The sequence below is a fragment of the Oncorhynchus nerka genome, linkage group LG2 (assembly GCF_034236695.1).
Source record: "Oncorhynchus nerka isolate Pitt River linkage group LG2, Oner_Uvic_2.0, whole genome shotgun sequence".
Lineage (NCBI taxonomy): Eukaryota > Metazoa > Chordata > Actinopteri > Salmoniformes > Salmonidae > Oncorhynchus > Oncorhynchus nerka.
Genome location: NC_088397.1, coordinates 71,219,655 through 71,243,449, shown reverse-complemented (window position 1 = coordinate 71,243,449; position 23,795 = coordinate 71,219,655). Strand labels below are relative to the sequence as shown.

Below are 23,795 nucleotides of genomic sequence, written 5' to 3'. Positions count from 1 at the left end.
ATTATTTTTTAATCATCTTCACATAGGAGATTCAATTGACCGTTCTGACTTTTGCCACCTCAATCTCCTTCACCCTTACAGGGCACTACAGGTACTCGGGGTCATGATCCCCACCACAATAGCAACACCGTTGTCCTACCTACACACCTTTCTTCATTATACTCTGTCCATCTGCACACACTTGAAACATGGTCAAATCCTTTACAATTCTTACAATGCAGTGGTTTTGGGAACAAAAGCTCTTACAGTGTATCTTACAGTGTATCTTATAACCAAGCTTCACATGCGTAGGTATTTGCTCTTTATCAAAAAAAAAAACAGGTACGACAGACTTTCTTCTTTTTCTCCATTCACCCAGTGGGTCAGACGCAGGGCACCAAACACACCAGGAATTGTCTTCAGGTATTCAACATGAACATCCATCATCACCCATGAGATGACTCCTTTGACGGGTGCTCTACTCCGAAGTTCAAATCACAAACTTACGTTGTTCTGATTATTTTGAGGCCCACTGCAATCTCCTGCTGCTCTTCAGAAATACAATTAATCAAAATAAGACCACTCTGACAGGCTCCACTTTTCCCAGCGCATACTTCCCCATTTTCAACACCTCAAACGGGTTTCCAAAATATGCATCCTGACTCAACAAACGCATCCCAACAAGAAGCGATTCATTATCATTCATATATGTATCCAAATTTAGACATTTTGTTCCAGTTTTCACTACTACTGTTGTCCATTCAGAACATTTGTTTTCACCAACTTTGCTCGACTCGAACTCAGCATCCACTTCCTCCATCTTTTTCCTGAACCGGAACCGTGGTCCTCAAACATCACAATTTGTTGATGATCAGTGCTATCAGGCATCCTTTGGAAGTGCCTTCCCTACACCCGTAGCCTAACCTTAAAAATATATATAATTTAACCTTTATTTTATCAGGGAGTCATACTGAGACGAAGGTCTGTTTTACAGATGAGCCCTGAATTACATAAGTTAAAGAAAATACACACATCAAAATAAAATACAAGCAGAAAGAAGAAAAAGGTAATAAAAAACACAAAAACACATTCATCAGAAATAAGGTCCTCAATCATCTTTCTGAATTGCCCTAGAGGCACCAAAACACCAAATTAAAGAACATTTTGAAGATTGTTCCACAAATAAGGTGCAACAAAACTAAAAGCTGATATACATACAGTGAGGGAAAAAAGTATTTGATCCCCTGCAGATTTTGTATATTTGTCCACTGACAAAGAAATGATCCGTCTATAATTTTAATGGTAGGTTTATTTGAACAGTGAGAGACAGAATAACAACAACAAAAATCCAGAAAAACGCATGTTAAAAATTGTATAAATTGATTTGCATTTTAATGAGGGGAAATAAGTATCACCCACGAAACACTCAAAGAATATGGCTGCCTAAATATGGTTCCCAATCAGAGACAACGATAAACACCTGCCCCTGATTGAGAACCACCCCAGGCAACCATAGACTTTTCTAGACAACCCCACTAACCACAATCCCATAACCTACAAAAAAAAACCTAGACAAAACACACCACATAAATAACCCATGTCACACTCTGGCCTGACCAAAATAAGAAAGAAAACACAAAATACTAAGACCAGGGCGTGACACCCAGATGAAATAGCTAAACCTAATAATTTTTTGAAGTCTAGATCAGGGAAAGCCACAGCTTTATCAGAACCATCCCACTGGGCACACACTGGTTGTATCAACATTGTTCCCACGTCATTTCAATTTAATTACATTGAACCAATGTGGAATAGACGTTGAATTGACATCTGTGCCCACTGGGATAGGCCTACATCACCAGAAGAAGAACACCCATATCTAATCATCTACAGGGGTACGTACGGGTACTGTCTTTTATGTTGTTTAAATGATTAGAATGATGCCACAATTCAATGCAAGATTTAAAAGTTGTGGAAAAATCTAGACAAATAAATGAGGCATATGAGCCATTTGGAGTTGACAAGCAAGATATTTCTACATGACAACCCCTCCCAAGTAGTCAAAGAATGTGGCTAAACAAAGATAGTTCACTCAGGCCGTTCATCATTGAAAAAAAAGGTCAGTTCCAGTCTACTTAACCAACACCAACCCAACACTGCAACCTAGTCTCAGAGTAGTTCCTATTATTGTGTACGTAAATCCGAGAAATATCATATACTATGATATGTATGGTATGTATTCATTTGTGAATGTCCATCACCCATTTCGTATGATATGTTCTGAATTACAATTTGTATTAAATGTCACGAATTTGCAAAACGAACAACAGGTCGAGCATTTGCAAAATGTACAATAAGTTACGAATTAGAAAAATGTATGAAATGTTTATGAATTCTAGCTAGGTGACTAAGTGGCTAACATTAGCTAGGCTATGGGTTAGGGCCCAGTGGTGGAAAAAGTACCAAACTGTCATACTTGAGTAAAAGTAAAGATACCTTAATAGAAAATGACTCAAGTAAAAGTTAAAGTCACCCAGTAAAATTATACTTGAGTAAAAGTCTAAAAGTATTTGGTTTAAAATATACTTAAGTATCAAAAGTAAAAGTATAAATAATTTCAAATTCCTAACATTAACCAAACCAGATGGCACCATTTTCTTGTTTTATTAATTTACGGAAAGCCAGGGGCACACTCCAACACTCAGACATCATTTACATACAAAGCATGTGTGTATAGTGAGTCTGCCAGATCAGAGGCAGTAGGGATGACCAGGGATATTCGGTTGATAAGTGTGTGAATTTGACTATTTTCCTGTCCTACTAAGCATTCAAAATGTAACATGTACTTTTGGGTGTCAAGGAAAATGTATGGAGTAAAAAGTACAATATTTACTTAAGGAATGTAATGAAGTAAAAGTAGTCAAAAATATAAATAGTAAAGTACAGATACCCTAAAAACTAATAAAGTAGTACTTGAAAATATTTTTACTTAGGTACTTTACACCACTGGGTTAGGGGTTAGGATGAAGGTTAAGGTTAAGTTTAGGAGTTAGGTTAAAGGCTTAAGGTTAGGGTTAGGTTAAGGGGAAGGGTTAGCTACAAGGGTTAAAGTTAGGGGAAGGGTTAGCTAAAAGGGTTCAAGTTAGGGGAAGGGTTAGCTAAAAGGGTTAAGGTTAGGGGAAGGGTTAGCTAAAAGGGTTAAAGTTAGGGGAAGGGTTAGCTAAAAGGGTTAAAGTTAGGGGAAGGGTTAGCTAAAAGGGTTAATGGGAAGGGTTAGCTAAAAGGGTTAAGGTTAGGGGAAGGGTTAGCTAAAAGGGTTAAGGTTAAGGTTTAGGGGAAGGGTTAGCTAAAAGGGTTAAGGTTAGGGGAAGGGTTAGCTAAAAGGGTTAAGGTTAGGGGAAGGGTTAGCTAAAAGGGTTCAAGTTAGGGGAAGGTTTAGCTAAAACGGTTAAAGTTGGGGGAAGGTTTAGCTAAAAGGGTTCAAGTTGGGGGAAGGGTTAGCTAAAAGGGTTAAGGTTAGGGGAAGGGTTAGCGAAAAGGGTTAAGGTTAAGGTTAGGGTAAGGTTTAGCTAACATGATAAGTAGTTCCAAAGTAGCTAAAAAGTAGTAAGTAGTTGAAAAGTTGATAATTAGCTAAAATTGTCCATGATGGGATTCAAACTCGCAACATTTGTGTTGCTAGACGTTCACATTGAACGCTCACCCATCCACACCGACCAAACACCATAATTTGTTTTTTGCTTTATGGAACCATCTGTCTTAAGTAACCATTCCAAACGTAACATATCATACTAATTTGAGTATTACAGATTTACATTTACTATATTACGTCTAGTCTACCAGTGTGATTCTCCCCCTCTCCTCCCAGCCAGCATAGATAGATTGAGGGAGTGAGGGACACAATGGAGAACGGCAATTGGTGAGCTTAGAGCAGGTTCCTGCCGATAAATATGTTTAAAGTTATAGGCTGCTACCTATTTGCCTAATATATGTGAAACTAAAACGTAGGCTAGGGTAGGCTAGTCTAGAAAGCGGTTGGTGATAAATTGAGATAGATAATAGATAATAGGCTAGATAATGTTATTTATTTTATTTTATTTTTTATTTCAACTTTATTTAACCAGGTAGGCTAGTTGAGAACAAGTTCTCATTTGCAACTGCGACCTGGCCAAGATAAAGCATAGCAGTGTGAACAGACAACACAGAGTTACACATGGAGTAAACAATTAACAAGTCAATAACACAGTAGAAAAAAAGGGGCAGTCTATATACAATGTGTGCAAAAGGCATGAGGAGGTAGGCGAATAATTACAATTTTGCAGATTAACACTGGAGTGATAAATGATCAGATGGTCATGTACAGGTAGAGATATTGGTGTGCAAAAGAGCAGAAAAGTAAATAAATAAAAAACAGTATAAAAACAGTATGGGAATGAGGTAGGTGAAAATGGGTGGGCTATTTACCAATAGACTATGTACAGCTGCAGCGATCGGTTAGCTGCTCGGATAGCTGATGTTTGAAGTTGGTGAGGGAGATAAAAGTCTCCAACTTCAGCGATTTTTGCAGTTTTTTCCAGTCACAGGCAGCAGAGTACTGGAACGAAAGGCGGCCAAATGAGGTGTTGGCTTTAGGGATGATCAAGTGAGATACACCTGCTGGAGCGCGTGCTACGGATGGGTGTTGCCATCGTGACCAGTGAACTGAGATAAGGCGGAGCTTTACCTAGCATGGACTTGTAGATGACCTGGAGCCAGTGGGTCTGGCGACGAATATGTAGCGAGGGCCAGCCGACTAGAGCATACAAGTCGCAGTGGTGGGTGGTATAAGGTGCTTTAGTGACAAAACGGATGGCACTGTGATAGACTGCATCCAGTTTGCTGAGTAGAGTGTTGGAAGCCATTTTGTAGATGACATCGCCGAAGTCGAGGATCGGTAGGATAGTCAGTTTTACTAGGGTAAGCTTGGCGGCGTGAGTGAAGGAGGCTTTGTTGCGGAATAGAAAGCCGACTCTTGATTTGATTTTCGATTGGAGATGTTTGATGTGAGTCTGGAAGGAGAGTTTGCAGTCTAGCCAGACACCTAGGTACTTATAGATGTCCACATATTCAAGGTCGGAACCATCCAGGGTGGTGATGCTAGTCGGGCATGCGGGTGCAGGCAGCGATCGGTTGAAAAGCATGCATTTGGTTTTACTCGCGTTTAAGAGCAGTTGGAGGCCACTGAAGGAGTGCTGTATGGCATTGAAGCTCGTTTGGAGGTTAGATAGCACAGTGTCCAATGACGGGCCGAAAGTATATAGAATGGTGTCGTCTGCGTAGAGGTGGATCAGGGAATCGCCCGCAGCAAGAGCAACATCATTGATATATACAGAGAAAAGAGTCGGCCCGAGAATTGAACCCTGTGGCACCCCCATAGAGACTGCCAGAGGACCGGACAGCATGCCCTCCGATTTGACACACTGAACTCTGTCTGCAAAGTAATTGGTGAACCAGGCAAGGCAGTCATCCGAAAAACCGAGGCTATTGAGTCTGCCGATAAGAATATGGTGATTGACAGAGTCGAAAGCCTTGGCAAGGTCGATGAAGACGGCTGCACAGTACTGTCTTTTATCGATGGCGGTTATGATATCGTTTAGTACCTTGAGTGTGGCTGAGGTGCACCCGTGACCGGCTCGAAACCAGATTGCACAGCGGAGAAGGTACGGTGGGATTCGAGATGGTCAGTGACCTGTTTGTTGACTTGGCTTTCGAAAACCTTATCCTAGGCTACATTTTAAATATCCTATAGAAAGCATTACACATGCAAAAATATGCCAAATCTACAAATCTTATTGTATGACATGCACAATTCAAGAAAACAGTTTTGGGGTTTTCTAAAACCCCACTCAGAGATGTCATAGATGAGAATGAGTAGGCCTACTCATAAACTGAGTGGGAAAATGGCACAGCAAAATAGTGCATGTCATCCCTGAACATAAATCATAGCTTACAAATTGTGAGAATACAAAAAATAATTACTATCAGGTGGGGTCGATGTTGGAGGACCACTGTTGTAGAGAGTTCCTGTAATGTCGATGTATTCCCACTAGATGTCAACATATTCCCACAATGAAACACAATTTGAAACAGAGCTTGCCTGCAGTGCGTCAACGTATACAAAATCACTTACCAACCCAACACCGGTTCACTGATAGAGGCTAAAGCAAAGGTATTTACTCCAATGCAGAGGTGTAGTCAGAAATTCATTGGTGGGTGGGACTGCAGAAATATGTTGTGGAATATATTGTGCTGTATTCTAATGAAGTAGAATTACTAGTAATTGCAATGAATACTTAAAATCCAAGTAAATTGTTTGGGCATTTTTTTGTTTAGTAAAAGTGTTGAATACTATAATACCTTGAAGGCATTAGCTCAGTGCTTTTTACAGAATTTAGACTGTATCACAACCGGCTGTGATTGGGAGTCCCATAGGGGGGCACACAATTGGCCCAGCGTCGTCCGGGTTTGGTAGGCCGTCATTGTAAATAAGAATTTGTTCTTAACTGACTTGCCTAGTAAAATAAAGGTTAAATAAAAAAATAGAAAATAAAAAATGAATCCCTCTCACAATAGAAATTCTAATTTGAGGCTTACAGTGACAAATAGTTGGGAAGTAAAAAATAAAACACCAAGCCAGCTGTGCCACCAGAGACTCTGAGTTAGCGCCCAGGCTCTGTCGTAACCGGCCGGGGTTAGGGAGGGTTTGGCCAGTAGGGATGTCCTTGTCTCATTGCGCACCAGCGACTCCTGTGGCGGGTCGGGCACAGTGCATGCTAACCAAGGTTGCCAGGTGCACAGTGTTTCCTCCGACACATTGGTGCGGCTGGCTTCCGGGTTGGATGCAGTGCGGCTTGGTTGGGTTGTGTATCGGAGGATGCATGACTTTCAACCTTCGTCTCATCCGAGCCCGTACGGGAATTGTAGCGATGAGACAAGATAGTAGCTACTAACAATTGGATACCACAAAATTGGGGAGAAAAAATTTAAACACAAAAAACCCACCAAAAAACATTTACTTTCTTAATCAAAATAGACCCTGCATGGCTACAACCCTACCAATTTATTTTATCTGAATCTATAACAATTCCATCAGTACACATTGTGTTGTGAAACTGTAGAACATGCGGGTTAATTTGAGGGACCAAAGTACAACTCTGTCCTGAGTGGGAGAGATGTGGAGTCCTTGTGTAGCTGTGTGGTGTGCGTGCGTCTGCTCTCTGCACAATGCCAGTAGACACTTATCTGGCAGGAGAGGTAGAAAGGGAAGGAGAGAGTGCTGCTGCTAGAGTAATTGGTCTCTGTGAGCTGTCCATTGCACCATGAATAAGTCCACTAGCCTGAGGGTGCGCTTGCCAGTGCTGGAACTGGTGATGGAAGTGGTTTTCCTTGGTCTCTGTGCCAGCTTTGTCACCTATGACGACAATGCCAACGGCAAGTTTCATGAACAATGAGACCAACCCTATGGACAACTCCCTGTATCGAGACTGTCCCTTCTTCCCTGACATGCAGATGATGATCTTTGGCTGCCTGCTGGCCTTCCTCCAGCTGCCTGCTGTTCTTCATGTGGCTTTGCGGCTTTAGCGGGATGGTCTTCAACTTCCTGACAGCCAACTTCGCCATCTAGTGGGAAGGGCTACTTGGTCCAGGGCTACTTCCAGGTATACTCCGATGGAAAGAACCACCTTGGGGTCGTCAACCTGGTCAATGCTGAGTTTACATGCGGCGTGGTGCTTATCTCCTTTGGGGCGGTGCTGGGAAAGAACAGCCCGCTAGAGGACCTACTAGAGGTCCATATCTTTGCTGTGACAAGAGTGGGCTGTGCTGAAATACCCAAAGAACAATGACGCAGGTGGCTCCATCCTCATCTGTTTGTCTGTTACTTTGGGTTGGGGGTCACGTTTGTGCTGTACCAGCCAAGCCTGAACGATGGCCATGTCAAAGGGATGACTAGTTACCAGTCAGACATCCTGTCAGTGATGGGCACCCTGGTTCTCTGGGTGTTCTGACCCTCTTTCAACTTTGACCAGTACAGGCTTGTCCTGCAGACCTTCATAAGCCTCAGCTCCTTGTCGATGACAGCCTTCGGCCTTATCTGCCCTATTCAACAAGAGAGGCTAGATCACCATGGCCGACATTCAGAATGTGACTCTGGTGGGTGGTGTGACTGTTGGGGCCTCCGTGGACATGATGATCTCCCCTGCAGCAGCCTACGCCCTGGGGGTCATGGTCTGCACAGCCTGCTTCACGGGATACAGGTATCTCACCCCTTTCCTGACCTACCGTTTCTGTCACGTCTACTCCCGCTCCCCCTCTACGGCGCTCGACTTTGCCAGTTTATTCATTATTACGCACACCTGCCATCATCATTACGCGCACCTGCGCCTCATGAGACTCACCTGGACTCCATCTCCTTCTTGATTACCTCCTCTATATCCGTCACTACTTTGGTTCTGTCCCCAGGCGTTATTGTCGCTGTTTCTGTGTTTCACGTCTGTACGCTACTCGTGTTTCTTGTTTTGTTCCGTTCCGGGGTTTTTTAAACTCACTCCCTATACTTGCTTCCCAATTCTTAGCATACACGTTACAGCTTCAGGATCCAAGACCAGTCTGGCATCCATAATTTCAAGGCCTCACCGGTCTCATATCCTGCATGACCGGCATTTATGCCATCCTCATGTCCAACAAAGAAACCTATGGCCCCAGTATATACCAGATCTCCGCGCACCCATGGGAGGAGACCCAAAGCTGCTGGAGCTGCAGCAGCTGATCCCCAGGGCTGATCCCCAGTCCGGCCTGGGCCGCACCGCCAATGAGCAGGCCCTCTACCAGGTGGCAGCTACACTACATGACCAAAAGTAGGTGAGCACCTGCTCATCGAACATCTCATTCCTTAAATCATGGGCATTAATATGGAGTTGGTTCCCCCTTTGCTGCTATAACAGCCTCCACTCTTCCAGGATGTCTTTTTACTAGATTTTGGAACATTGCTGCGGGGACATGCTTCCGTTCAGCCACAAGCACATTAAGAGAGGTCTGGCACTAATGTTGGGCAATTAGGCCTGGTTCGCAGTCTGCATTTCAATTCATCCCAAAGGTGTTAGATGAGGTTGAGATCAGGGCTCTGTGCAGGCCAGGCAAGTTCTTCCACACCGATCTCAACAAACCTTTTTTGTATGGACCTTGTTTTGTGAACCGGGGCATTGCCATGCTGAAACAGGAAAGGGCCTTCCCCAAACTGTTGCCACAAAGCACAGAATCATCTAGAATGCCATTGTGTGCTGTCGCGTTAAGATTTCCCTTCACTGGAACTATGCGGCATGAACCATGAAAAACAGCCCATACCATTATTGGCCTACACACAATACTCCATCATGTCAATGTGGAATTATGTTTTTAGAGATTTCAACAAATTGATTAAAAATGAAAAAATGAAATGGCTTGAGTGAATATTCCACTCCTTTGTTATGGCAAACCTTGTTTGCAAGTTTGATTGCACACAACACAGAGGGGATATCATTGGGAGTACATATTAGACAAGGTCACAAGATTTATTGATACAGTGCCTTCAGAAAGTATTCACACCCCTTGACTTTTCCCCAAAAAAATTCACAGCCTGCGTTTAACATTGATTAAATTAAGATTGTTTTTGTCATTGGCCTACACACAATACCCCATAATGTCAGTGGCATTACTTTTTGTCAAATTAATAAAACGTTTAAAGATGAAATGTTAAGACAATAAGTTTAACCCCTTTGTTATGGAAAGCCTAAATAAGTTTACTTAACAAGTCACATAATAAGTTGCATGGACTCACTGTGTGCAATAAGTGTTTAACATGATTTTTGACTCTCTCAACTCTGTACCCCACACATACAGTAAGGTCCCTCAGTTAAGCAGTGAATTTCAAACGCAGATTCAACCACAAAAACCAGGGAGGTTTTCCAGTGCTTATTTGTAGATGGGTAAAATAAAAAAGCAGACATTGAATATCCCTTTGAGCATAGTGAAGTTAATACATACACCATATAAAGTGTATTAATACAGTCAGTCACTGCAAATATACAGGTGTCCTTACTAACTCAGTTGCCGGAGAGGAAGGAAACCACTCAGGGATTTCACTATGAGGCCAATGCAGACTTTACAGTTACAGACAGTGGTGGAAAAAGTACCCAATTGTCCTACTTGAGTAAAAGTAAAGATCCCTTAATAGATAATGACTCAAGTAAAAGTTACCCAGTACAATACTACTAAGTCTGAAAGTATATGGTTTTGACATATCATTAAGTGTCAAAAGTAAATGCACATAAGTAAAATATACATAAGTGTAAAAGTATAAATAATTTTAAATTCTTCATATTAAGCAAACCAGACTGCACCATGTTCTTGTTTTTATTTATTTACAGATAACCAGGGGCACCCTCCAACACTCAGACACAATTTACAAACTAATAATATGTGTTTAGTGAGTCCACCAGTTCAGAGGTAGTAGATGACCAGGGATGTTCTCTTCATAAATGTGATAAGGTGCATCTAGGTGATAGGTGTAGGAGTCAGGCGTAGGAGAGCAGGGATGTCTGAGAAGAGTGTTTAAGTAAGACAGTCCACCAACACAGGAATGGCACAGTCGAAAAGACCTACGCCCTTGTAACAGAGAACCCGTGCAAACACACGGAGGAACAAACACAGTTCCGACACTATATACACTTGCGTAACCGTGAAAACAAACAACGGTAAATACAACCGAGCACATCAAGACTAATCACGCAAAAACTTAGGCAGGCAACAGGTTACCCTTATACCCAGAAATTAACGCAAATGAAACCAGGTGTGAAAAAGGAACCAAAGACAAAACAAACAGAAAGGGAAAAAGGGATCGGTGGTGGGTAGTAGACCCCCGAGCGCTGCCCGAACAGGGAGAGGAGTTACCTTCCGGTAGAAGTCCTGACAATAAGTGGGTGAATTAGACACCTTTCTTGTCCTGCTAAGCAATCGAAATGTAACAAGTACTTTGGGTGTCAGGGAAAATGTATGGAGTAAAATATACATTATTTTCTTTAGGAATGTAGTGGACGAAAAGTAAATAGCAAATTAAAGAACAGATACCCCCCCCCAAATGACTTAAGTAGTACTTTGAAGTATTTTTACTTAGTTAATTTACACCTCTGGTTACAGGGTTTAATGGCTGTGATAAGACACAACTGAGGATGGATCAACAACATTGTAGTTACTCCACAATACTAACCTAAATGAGTGAAAAGAAGGAAGATTATACAAAATATGCATCCTGTTTGTAATAAGGCACTAGGCGGTTTATTGGGATAAAAATAAATGGAATAGAGCTAAGCACAGGCAAAATCCTAGAGGAAAACCTTGTTCAGTCTGCATTCCAACAGACACTGGGAGACAAATTCACTTTTCAGCAGAACAATAAACTAAAACACAAGGCCAAATATTCACTGGAATTGCTAACATAGATGACATTAAATGTTCCTGAGTGGCTTAGTTACAGAAGACCTATCTATCAAGTTCAGGTCATGCTGAATTATTAAAAGTGAAGCTCAAAAGAAACATATATGGTCAGATCCATAAATATTTGGACATTGACCAAGTTATTATTATTTTAGCTGTCTACCACAGCATATTGCAGTTTAAATTAAATAATGAATATGAGTTGAAAGTGCTTTAATTTGAGAGTATTTACATCCAAATTGGGTGAACGGTGAAGGAATTACAGCACTTTTTACATGTGGTCCCCCTCTTTTTAAGGGACCAAATGTAATTGAACAATTGGCTGCTCTACTGTTCCATGGCCTGGTGTGTGTTATTCCCTCATTAGTTCATTTACAAGTAAGCAGTGTTGTGAAAATTCTTACACAGGGACACTCGAAGTCAATCTTAATATGAATCATTGTTTATTGTCAGCGCGCTGGAGAGATTCCAACCAACTCAATGCACCATAATACACATGTCAATCAGGAGCTCTGCTTGGGCAGTCCCAGCAGTTATGGTTATACACAGACAAGTTATATTTGCATGATTTAGCATAATTAATTCATCATTACCGTTTTGTTTCATTCATGTGGCTGACCAATACTGGTTCATAACATGTGATAGACCAATACCTCACAAGGCTTCTTCTCTCTAAGCTGAGACCTTGAAACTGAGATATCTTTCGTTCTCAAAACAAGGTCTGGGCGTACTGCCAAATTGCAGCTACTGATAGTGATGATTCGTTCTGTCAGCCACTTGCATGAACACAAAAATTGGTTTATAGAACAGCATATGTATAGAACACAGAAATTAGTTCTAAGAAAAGCACATGTATAACATTTCTATCACAGCAGATAAAAGGTCTAGAGTTGATTTCAAGTGTGGCATTTGCATTTTGAATCTGTTGCTGTTAACCCTCAATATGAAGTCCAAAGAGCTGTCACTGCCAGTGAAGCAAGCCATGATTAAGCTGATCAATCTAAACAAACTCATCAGAGAGATAGCAACAACATTAGGTGTGGCCAAATCAACTATTTGGTACATTCTTAAAAAGAACGAACTCGCTGGTGAGCTCAGGAACACCAAAAGGCTTGGAAAATCACGGAAAACAACTATGGTGGATGACAATTATTTCCCTGGTGAAGAAAGACCCCTTCACAACAGTTGGCCATATCAAGAACACCCTCCAGGAGGTAGGCGTATCTGTGTCAAAGTCAACAATCAAGAGAAGACTTCACCAGAGAAAAAAACAGGGTTTACCACAAGATGTAAACCATTGGTAAGCCTCAAAAACAGGAAGACCAGATTAGAGTTAGCCAAAAAACATATTTTAAAAAGCCTGTACAGTTTTGGAACAACATCCTATGAACAGATGAGACAAAGATCAACTTGTACCAGAATGATAGGAAGAGAAGAGTATGGAGAAGGGGAGGAACTGCTCGTGATCTGAAGCATACCACCTCATCTGTGAAGCATGGTGGAGGTAGTGTTATGGGTACTGTATGTATGGCTGCCAATGGAACTTGTTCCCTTGTATTTATTGTTGATGTGACTGCTGAGAAAAGCAGCAGGACGAAATCTGAAGTGTTTAGGGCTATATTATCTGCTCATATTCAGCCAAATGCTTCAAAACTCATTGGATGGTGCTTCACGGTGCAGATGGACAATGACCCGAAGCATACTGCGAAAGCAATCCAATAATTTTCAAGGCAAAGAAGTGGAATGTTCTGCAATGGCCAAGTTAATCACATGACCTGAATCCATTTGAGCATGCGTTTCACTTGCTGAAGACAAAACTGAAGGCAAAACGACCCAAGAACAAGCAGGAACTGAAGCCAGCTGCAGTAAAGGCCAGCCAGAGCATCACCAGGGAAGAAACCCAGCATCTGGTGATGTCTATGGGTTCCAGACTTCAGGCAGCCATTGACTGCAAAGGATATGCAACCAAGTATTACAATTTAATTTATGATTATGTTAGTTTGTCCAATTACTTTTGAGCCCCAAAAATTGGGGGACTATGCATAAAAATAGTTGTAATTCCTACACGGTTCATACAATAATTTTGACAAAACCCTTAAATTGAAGATGAAAAGCTACACTTAAAGCACATCTTGATTGTTTAATTTCAAATCCATTGTGGTGGCGTACAGAGCCAAAATGATGCAAAGTGTGTCACTGTCCAAATACGTATAGGCCTGACTGTAATACTCAACTTATTTTACAGTCTTAATCTCCTGTTTACGGTTTTTATCTACAGTTTAATATCTTATCGGCACCTCAATAATCATACCACTGTATATCAGCACCAGCGGCTAATGTTAAAAATGCAAAAGTGCCAGGAGTATTGGTTGAAGGACCAAGGAATGTTTACCCTGATAATAACATTGATGATTAACAGCTATTTATGAGAGATATTTATCTCTTTGGGTACAGTGTCTCTTTTCATTGTGATACCCACATATGTAGGATCTTAATTTGAGCCAGTTTGCTATAGCAGCAAAATAATCCTACAGCAACAGGAAGTGTGAATTATTATCAAAGATTTTTATAATTTAACCAAGATAGACCACAGCCCGTCATTTCAAATGGGAACAAATTAGTCATAGAGGGCAGAACAAGAAAGTAGGTGGGCAGAGTTCGAGCACGATCTAGCAAGATCCTATTGGCGCATTCTAGCTACATTTGCATATTTCCCGTTAGGCAACTTTGTTGAAGGGGTGTTCCACTCAAAATGCAACTTAACCCGATTCGTCCACGCACCGTATCTGGACTGCATTAGAACGTGTCTGCATTGAAATGTTTGTCCTATATTGTTATAATGAATGCATCTTCGAATTGTGCTGTTTTTATGATAAATTCTAAAGTGGATTTAGCTACAATAACCACAGGTGTTTATTTTGTATCTGCTTAAGGAATGTGTCAAGTCCATCTGAATTCAGTAGGTGAATTGAATTCTTAAATCCAAATTCCCAAATAATATTAAATTGTTGATTTGGAAATACAATTAAACTCCTGAACTGATTTAATTTAAATTAACCCTTAGCCTACAATGGTCGCGCTCCTATAGAAATCAAATTAACATAAAAAAAATCCCCATCAAAATATGTCTGTTTAAACTGTGTTTTTTTGCATGCGCTACATCTCAATCCACCGCATCTGCTGATATCGCCCCTCCGCATCTACTCATATCGCCCCTCCGCATCTGCTGATATCGCCCATCCGCATCTGCTGATATCGCCCCTCCGCATCTGCTGTGAAAGGTGGCAGAGCTAGAAAGATGTTTGTTAGACCATGAGACATCCCGAAAATCGGTCTTGTCACAAAATCATATGTAGCGTCTGAACGGTTTTGCTCTATGACACCCACAAGCCTCATCTGAGGTCAATACAGCCTCTTCTGACATGTTCTGTCTGTATCATACAAATGGTTTGGGCTACACACTCATTTTATTTAGTTTTTTAAAAAACCTTTATTTATCTAGGCAAGTCAGTTAAGAACAAATTATTATTTAAAAGTATAGCCTAGGAACAGTGGGTTAACTGCCTTGTTCAGGGGCAGAACAACAGATCTTTATCGTGTCAGCTCGGGGATTCGATCTAGCAACTTTCCAGTTACTAGTCCAACACCCTAACCACTAGGCTACCTGCCGCATTTCTACTGATACTCTCCGCTTTGCTCTAGGACGCCCACAAGCCTCACTAGACTTGTCTGAAGGTCCTGGTAGTAGTTTCAGAAATGAATGGAAGTATATATGGAGATAGTTAAGGCCTAAAATAAGGGGATAAAAACATTTAATCTTTTTTTTTTTTTTAAGTTTCCTGATCTTTCATATTTCATAGCTATAGGACATACACTTCATAAGAAACTTCCTTTAGATATGTTGGGGGGACTATCTGTTGTTCCATGTAGTGAATCTGTTATTCAATGTGTTTCTATTGGCTAATAGAAATAATGCCAAATTCAATGTTTCCTCCAATCATTTTTTAAATATATTTTTGTTGATACCTTAAGGGGTCTTACGACCCCTCCCCTGGCTTCGACGGGGCTTAGACTCTAGTCTAGAGGGTTAATAACAAAGTATACTATATGTTCACAAAATATTCACCCAATATATATTAGATATTGTGTATTATTTGTATGGACAACTATTCATAGATATAAATGTACTATAATGTTCTGTTATCTTGTAGACTTTGTGTTGTCCAGCATCTTATCTCAATCAAGATGACAGAGGAGTAATAATCCACAAGCGATAATTGATAATGAGAAAATACTTTATGGTCAAAATGGTAAATTAACGATAATCCCATAATAAAGAATTACTACCTTAGTAAAACTATTTTTGCAGATTATGTGTAGCACCGTCCACAGAATGAAAGTGGACAGAAAGTGATGCTGCTCTATACTCTACACCAGAGATCATGTGTAACGTGGATGGTGCTGTTTTATAAGCCTTACTAAACTCTGGGTGAAATCAATAATGTGGACTAAATACAATGTTTTGATCACTCTGAACCAGTGTATCTGGAAACCCAGTATCCTTCATGGCTCTGTTCCCAGAGCTTCTGTGAGAGGAGACGAGTGGCAAAGGGCATAACACACAAGACTGCTTTATCAAGTGCAAAAGCAACAACACTGACCTGCTAATAAAAATAGTTGTATTCCTAATGTCTGGGGCCAGGGTTTTGTCCTGACCATGTGACCTGACCAGGAACAACTCTGGGCCTTGACCTTGCAGTGGCAATTAAAAGATCCAACAAAGATATGAAGTACACGTGCTCCCACCACTCAGCAACAGTAATGAGTATCAGTGGTGGCTGGTGCCACTTTAAATCGAAGGATGGGCTTATTGTAATGGTTGGAATAGAACCGGATCAAACACATGGTTTCATGGTACTTGTTGCCTATTCCAATAGAACACCTTGAGCCGGTCAACAATACAGATGTAGGATCTTAATTTGATCACCCTGTTACAGGATAAATGTAAAACTTGTACTGTATTTGAGGTGTAAACAGGCTTTTGAAGTTTGTAATTTCCACTTTCAGACTTGATATTCACTTACGAAAAATGTATCAACCCCTACAAAAATGTTCATAATCCACATAATAACGCAGATAGAACAATGAGACAGATATTTCACCTGATATATAGTTGTGAAGCATCGGCTAGTGTTTTCACTCACTACCAAATATGGTAGTGTGAGGAAGCACAGTGGGAGAAGATGGAACAAGATGGAATTTGGCCAACATTCTGAAAATTTTCTCATCGATGAAACATTTGATCTCAATACAGTTTTCTGTCCCCAAAACTAGAATCTATTACGAACAGAGTGGACTAGGTTTTGCAGACTTTACCCTTTGCCAAAGTTTTTTTAAAATTGTGTTGTTTAGAAGGAACTCAACAGCAAATTGAACTATTGCACACACACACACACTTAAACAAGGATCTCACCTTTAAGGCAAAGAAATTAAAAGCTTGAGAGTGGTATATGTAGCACAGTAATGAATGCTAGATTTCGAATGAATTTCAGACAAACTGCTCAAGTTTTAATATAGTGATTATACTCCTGCAAAGCCTCATGCCTGTATCTCAACGTGGCAGCTAGCCTAGTAGTTAGTGTTGGACTAGTAACTGAAAGGTTGCAAGATCAAATCCTTGTGCTGACAAGGTAAAAATCTGTCATTTTGTCCTTGAACAAGGCAGTTAACCCACTGTTCCTAGGCTGTCATTAAAAATAAGAATTTGTTCTTAACTGACTTGCCTAGTTAAATAAAGGTAAAATTAAGTTTTAAAAGGGCCTAGTCACTCACAATCACTAATGGAGCATTCTATGGGTTTAAACATTAACATATCAAAAGGTCTATGATGCATAATTACCCTTACAGTAGAATCTGACTGTCAAATGAACTGAAAATTAAATATACATCGAACTTAAATAAATTATCATTTTTTTGTTTATTTCGAAAGGAGGTATTAGCAATTTAGACATAAACAATATGGGTGAACATCTCAACAATATAGAAATGGATTGCTTTTCACAATTTTCTCTTCATACATTTCATGTTCAGTTCAACCTTACTGTTAGGCAGGATCTGGAGATTATAAAACGGTAAATAACATTCCCCGGAAGGTAGACACTCTACCCTAACAGGCATCTGAAAATGTGTCATTGAAAAAAAATAAAGAAATAATCAACCGCCAAATATTTTGCATCACATAAGGCTGCTGAGGGGAGAACGGCTCATAAAAATGTCCGGAATGGAACAAATGGAATGGCATCAAATACCTGGAAACTATGTGTTTGATGTATTTGATACCATTCCACAAATGCCGTTCCAGTCATTCCCACGAGCCCGTTTTCTCCAATTAAGGTGCCACCATCCTCCTGTACTTTGCATGTAGCCTCTTACCTCCTACTGGCTTCTTGTTTGAGCCAAAAGTTCAGACAAAGGGTCAGGGGAATTAGATAAGTAAGAACGGGCCTCAACAAGTTGTAATAAAGTCTGGCTGCATGTCCTGATTACTGAAGTTAAACCACACAGTTGTCACACACACACCGCTCTGCAGACTTTGATATTAAGAAGAGCAAGGGGATATATTTTTCAATAACTCACAAATAGCGACACTCAGTGGTTAAGAAGTGAAACTGCGGCTAGACAACCAACATCGTCTCCAAATCTTGCCAAATAAAAACAAAAATTCAATAACAGATTGGAAAGCATATCACCAACGTTTTGTCTCTCAGACATGGTTGGCATAGCCATCATTGCCATCCTCTGTGTCCAGAGTTTTGGTGCGGTCCGTTTGCACTGAGGCATAGAGGTCAGAAAGCACAGAGACCGTGTCAGCGTTGTTGTTGGTCACAGTCACCTTCTCCACTTCCTGTGGCCCCTGTAGTGTCACCACGTCAGAGTACTCAATCTGGGGCTGTGGGGAGCTGCGGCCAGACACCATCTTTGGGGCCTTCAGAGTCAGGTTGGCATAACAGTCCTGCCTTTTAGAGGGCGCCTGACAGAAAGAAGAAACATGGTAAATGTATGTTTAATAAAGGTCCAATACAGCCCTTTTTATCTGAATATCAAATTATTTCTGAGTAACAGCTAAGTACCTTACTGTGATTGTTTAAATTAAAATAGTCAAAAAGAAACAAAAATAGCTTCTTAGCAAAGAGCAATTTCTCAAGAAAGAATTTAGCTAGGACTGTCTGGGAGTGGTCTGAATGGGAAGGAGAAAACGGAAAATTAGCTGTTATTGGCAGAGAGGTTTGGAACTCTTTTTCCTATTGATCTGCTAACTAATTTACCGCTTGGTGATTTCACCAGGCAGGCCAAAACTGCATCCTTCCAATACAGGCTGAAATTTCAGGTAGTCTTTTCAAACAGTTCTTACACAAAAAGGGTATTATCAGAATTTTCTCAATTTCGCAGTATAATTCCAACCACAAAGGGAAATCACATTTTTGACTGCACTGGACCGTTTATATATAATCTTGTCGACCAGCCAGCACTCTCTAGCAATTGAGCCTGGGGACAAGGTTAGGTTTAATATACTGTAGGACCTTTTGGTATGGGCCTATACATGACACAAAGAGATAGGTAACACAAATAATGAACAATAACAGGAGACATCTGTGCTTCACAAGGAGAAGGTGTAGAAAAAGTAGCACCTGAGAACCACTTTTGATCGGACGATCTCTGATGGATGAGGAACTGAGTGGAAGTTCTACTCCTGTCAACAAAGAGAAACCAGTTGTGAAAAATAGAATAATTCAACCCTGTGTCACTCATCACATGCATATTCCATGCAGTAAGATGGAATTGTATTTTCTTGGTGTTATTACATGTAAGTACATAGTAACTATACTACAAAACAAATTTGAAAAACTAAATGACCTGTTTCATTACATTATGATTCACAATGCTTTGCTTTCGGGTGCTTGCATTGTGAATCATAATGTAATGAAACAGGTCATTTAGTTTTTCAAATTTGTTTTGTAGTATAGTTACTATGTAACATTGACATTCAAAATTAAATTCAACTGAAATTCTGCAAGCAAGCATCTTCTGGGAACTTCTTCTCACTTGTCTGGGTGTAGCTGATGTTCCCATAGATAGGGTTGTCCTCCATGTCCCTCAGTCTAAGACTAAGACTGGTTGATTCACATCAAGGATGAGGAGAGAGCAAACAGTGAGGTCATTAGCAAAACGGATGTTAGCATGTAATAATAGTCCAAAGCCATCATGATCAAACCAGATAAACAAATCTAAAGGTGAATAAAGACAAACATCTGTGATCCAGAGTCATGTAGATACTGTATCTATATCTGTCTATATACTGTATATATGGCTCTGCATCATTCATTGCAGCCCCATCAGACAGACAATTAATCTGTCAATAAACCTTTTTGTCCCTTTGTCCCTCTGTCTAATCATTACAGTTTTTCTCAATTGCCTACAAGCATTTTTTTGGAACAAAACAGTAAATACATTTTTCAGATGTAGTTGCCTTCTCAAAACATAAATACATTCATCAAAACTATATTATACAGTCAGAATTGCAAATTCATGAATCAAAAGAACACGAATGCCGGCAAAAAGAATAACACAACCATATTTACCTTGAGTCTATGCAGACAAAACAAAGTTAGTCTGTCTTTTAAATATCCCAGTAGGTAAATACATTGTTTTTGCAGTCACTAGATCATGAAGATCAAATTTGGAAGAGCAACTATCCAAAGGTGCAGAACTATGGGCAATTACTCTCCGTTTTTGCATATTTCAGCAAACAATTTCATACACAATTTCATACACCAAATTATTCAAATAAAAATCATGTAAAAAATGCATTGTTTGCAGGATTCAGATTCAGAGTGTTTAATAGTCATATGTATAGGGTTGCAGGTGTTATTGCAGGGTACAGGGAAAATCTTAGCTTGTTTGTAGGTGACCAAATACTTATTTTGCACCATAATTTGCAAATAAATTCATTAAAAATCCTACAATGTGATTTTCTTGATTTTTTTTTCTCATTTTGTCTGTCATAGTTGGAGTCATAGTTGAAGTGTACCTAAGTAGGAGAACTTGCACAATTGGTGGCTGATTAAATACTTTTTTGCCCCACTGTATATATTAATAACTGCAAAAGTGATGAATGTCGTCGGTGTGGGGGCAGAGTGAAAGTCCCTTGCGGGGTGTCCATAGTGGGAGTAGCAGGGGAGAGGGGGGAGCAGGTAGCTGACTAGTGGTGGCTATTCAGCAGCCTGATGGTCTGAGGGTAGAAACTATTGGCCAGTCTTCCAGTTTTTACCATGATGCTCCTGTACTCTCCGCGTCTGAGTGATAGAAGCGGGGAGAACAGGCCATGGCTTGGGTGGCTGGCGTCCCTTAGAATCAGCCATCCTGCAACACCTGGTGTTGTAGGTGTCCTGTAGGGCAGGCAGTGTGTACCCAATGGTGCGTTCGGCTGCACGTATCACCATCTGAAGAGTCTTGCGGTCCGCAGAGGTGGAGTTACCGTACCAGGCTATGATGCAGCCCGACATTATGCTCTCAATGGTTCTCCTGTAGAACACTGTGAGGGTTCACGAGGACAGGCAAAACTTCTTCAGCATCCTGAGGATGAAGAGTCGCTGTCATGCCTTCTTCACCACGTGTCCATGTGGTTAGACCATTTAAGCTTCTCTGAGATGTGTACGCCGAGGAAATAGAAGTTATTGATAGTCTCCATGGCGGCCCTGTTGATGAGGATGGGGGCGTGCCCGAGCCTGGTTCCTCCTGAAGACCACAATCAGCTCCTTTGTTTAGCTAACGCTGAGGGAGAGGTTGCTTACCTGGCACCACACCGTTAGAGTGCCTACCTCCTCCCTGTAGGCTGTCTCGTCGTTGTTGGTAATCAGGCCTACTACTGTTGTCGTCATGGAACTTGATGATAGAGTTGGAACTGTGTGATGCCACACACTCGTGGGTATACAGGGGAATACAGGAGGGAACTGAGAACGCACCCTTGTGGGGCACCCGTGTTGAGAATCACTGTTGAGGAGGTAATGTTGCTTACCTTCACCTTCACTGGGGGCGCCCTGTCAGGAAGTCAAGGACCAGTTCCATAGGGAGGAGTTCAGACTGATTGCTGTGAGCTTTCTAATGAGCTTATAGGGCACTATGGTATTGAAGGCCGAGATGTAGTCGATGAACAGCATCTTATGCATTTTTTTTGTCCAGGTAGGTGAGGGCAGTGTGCAGTGCATTGACGATTGCATCGTCCATGAAGCTGTCAGGGAGGTAGGCGAATTGGAGAGGGTCAAGTGTGTTGGGGAGGGAGGAGGTGAGTGCTACTGGTCGGTAGTCGTTCAGTTACTTTCCCTTTTTTTCTTTTTTTGTAGCAGAGTTTCGACTGTTAGATGCACATCAGCTGTAGTGAGGCATAAAACAGTGGAAAGAGGCATGCTGCTAGCCAACATTGTACCGGAGAACAAGCGCCCACACGTGGATTATTTGGCCTCCCCGTCTTTCCAGGCCAGATTTATACCCCCCAGAAAGGCTGGATGTTTTGCCCCTGCCTGCTATGAGAGTGAGCTAGTGAGTGAGTAAGTGAGCCAGCCAGCCAACACTTTAGCCAGATTCATTCATCGGTACATCACAATCTAATTCCATGTAGCCAATACATAGGCTGATTTGTTCGTAGTTTTGGAGACTTTCCTTTGGCGCACAGAAACAAAATCCACAGTAGAAATAAGGAAAGGGGAATACAATGGAGGAACACAATTGATATGAATGTATAGCCCTCAATATATACCAAAGTAATTATCTATAATGGAATGTAAAATTGTTGAAGATTATGATTTAAGATTAAGCAAAAGTTACTGAAAGTAACCCTCTACATCTCTGCATGTCTGCAATTTTGTAAAAAGTATAAAAATGATATTGTCCCTATTGCCTAGATCTTTCCCTTTATTGTACATGGCTATGACACTGATGGGGTGATTAATAGTTTACTGATTGCCGGAAACAGAATACAATTGCACACATTTCTCTTCTGACAAAAATGTGTTAATATTCTGTGAACAAAGCACATAACAGTGAATTTCGTATTCACTGATGACATATGTATTTAAAGTTTTGCAAAAGGTGGTCTAAGATATGCAAGTCAGGTACAAAACCAAGAATATGATCAGAAGATCTGTAAATGGATTTGAGCACAGATCAAAAAAATTCTTGTAGGCAATTGAGAAAAACTGCAATTAGATACACACCTCCTTCTGAAGCGGGGCAGAAATGTATTTCCTTTATCTGTAACAACAAAAGAGTGTTCTCTGTCAGTATTTTCTTTTCAATCAGAGGTTGTGTTAACCATTGACTTCAGTCTTACCTGTACAATGTGTTTCGATACAGCAAAGAATATTCCAGCACACTGAAAAGACCAACATTGTGCTGACAACTGACAGTAGGATCCACAGCTCAAAAGACCCGCAGAAAATACCAAAAACTATGGGGAGAACAACAACAAGAAACAGAACAGGGGTATAACCGTTAGTATACGTTGTTTTCTTAGCATTCGGCTGACAAGACTTTATGGCATGTCTGACAAAGACTTTCGGGTCTAGATTTTGCACAATAAAATGGCAGGTGCATGGAATAGTGTGTGGGTATTCATCTTTCTTTCAAGATTTGATGGCTTGTCATGTGTAATATGTCTATAGCTCCAGAAGACACTGATTTGAATAAATAGTTCAAAGTAAACTAAATTAACCAACACACTGTTGTATATCCTCCCACATGTCTTTTGGGAGCCTACAACAGTGTGTGGGTTCATTTGGATTACACTGTGTAATACTTTTTTTTTTTTTATTACGCTGACACCAATCTTTGAACCTGAAGAGTTTTGAGCTGCATTTTTTTTTTATGGCATGTAAATTTGACCTTTTTGACCTCTTGATGAGAATAAAATATTGTCTAACTTCAAACAAGGACACCACAATATCCACTGTTTCTAGGCCGTCATTGAAAATAAGAATTTGTTCTTAACTGTCTTGCCTAGTTAAATAAAGGTTAAAAAAAATCAAAATAATATTGTGAGTTAAAATAGATCAGACTTACCTGTTGTTTGAGTGCTGCTGTTACAGCTATCTGCCATGATTGTGAGTTTATAAACCTGATAAATTCAGACTCGCTTGAGAAAAAGTACAAATAAATAATTTAATCCCTCCCTGTGACTCTCTAAAAGATTGATCCAAGATGTAATTATATTGAAGCGTAATTCTGTACTAAACTATTACATTTGTATTTTAAGG

At 40.6% G+C, this 23,795-nt stretch overlaps 1 pseudogene; it reads left to right on the top strand.

Annotated features, from left to right (window-relative positions):
- The first annotated feature begins 7,337 nt into the window (after positions 1-7,337).
- LOC115131587 (ammonium transporter Rh type B-like) lies at positions 7,338-8,877 on the top strand (annotated as a pseudogene).
- The last annotated feature ends 14,918 nt before the right edge of the window (positions 8,878-23,795 follow it).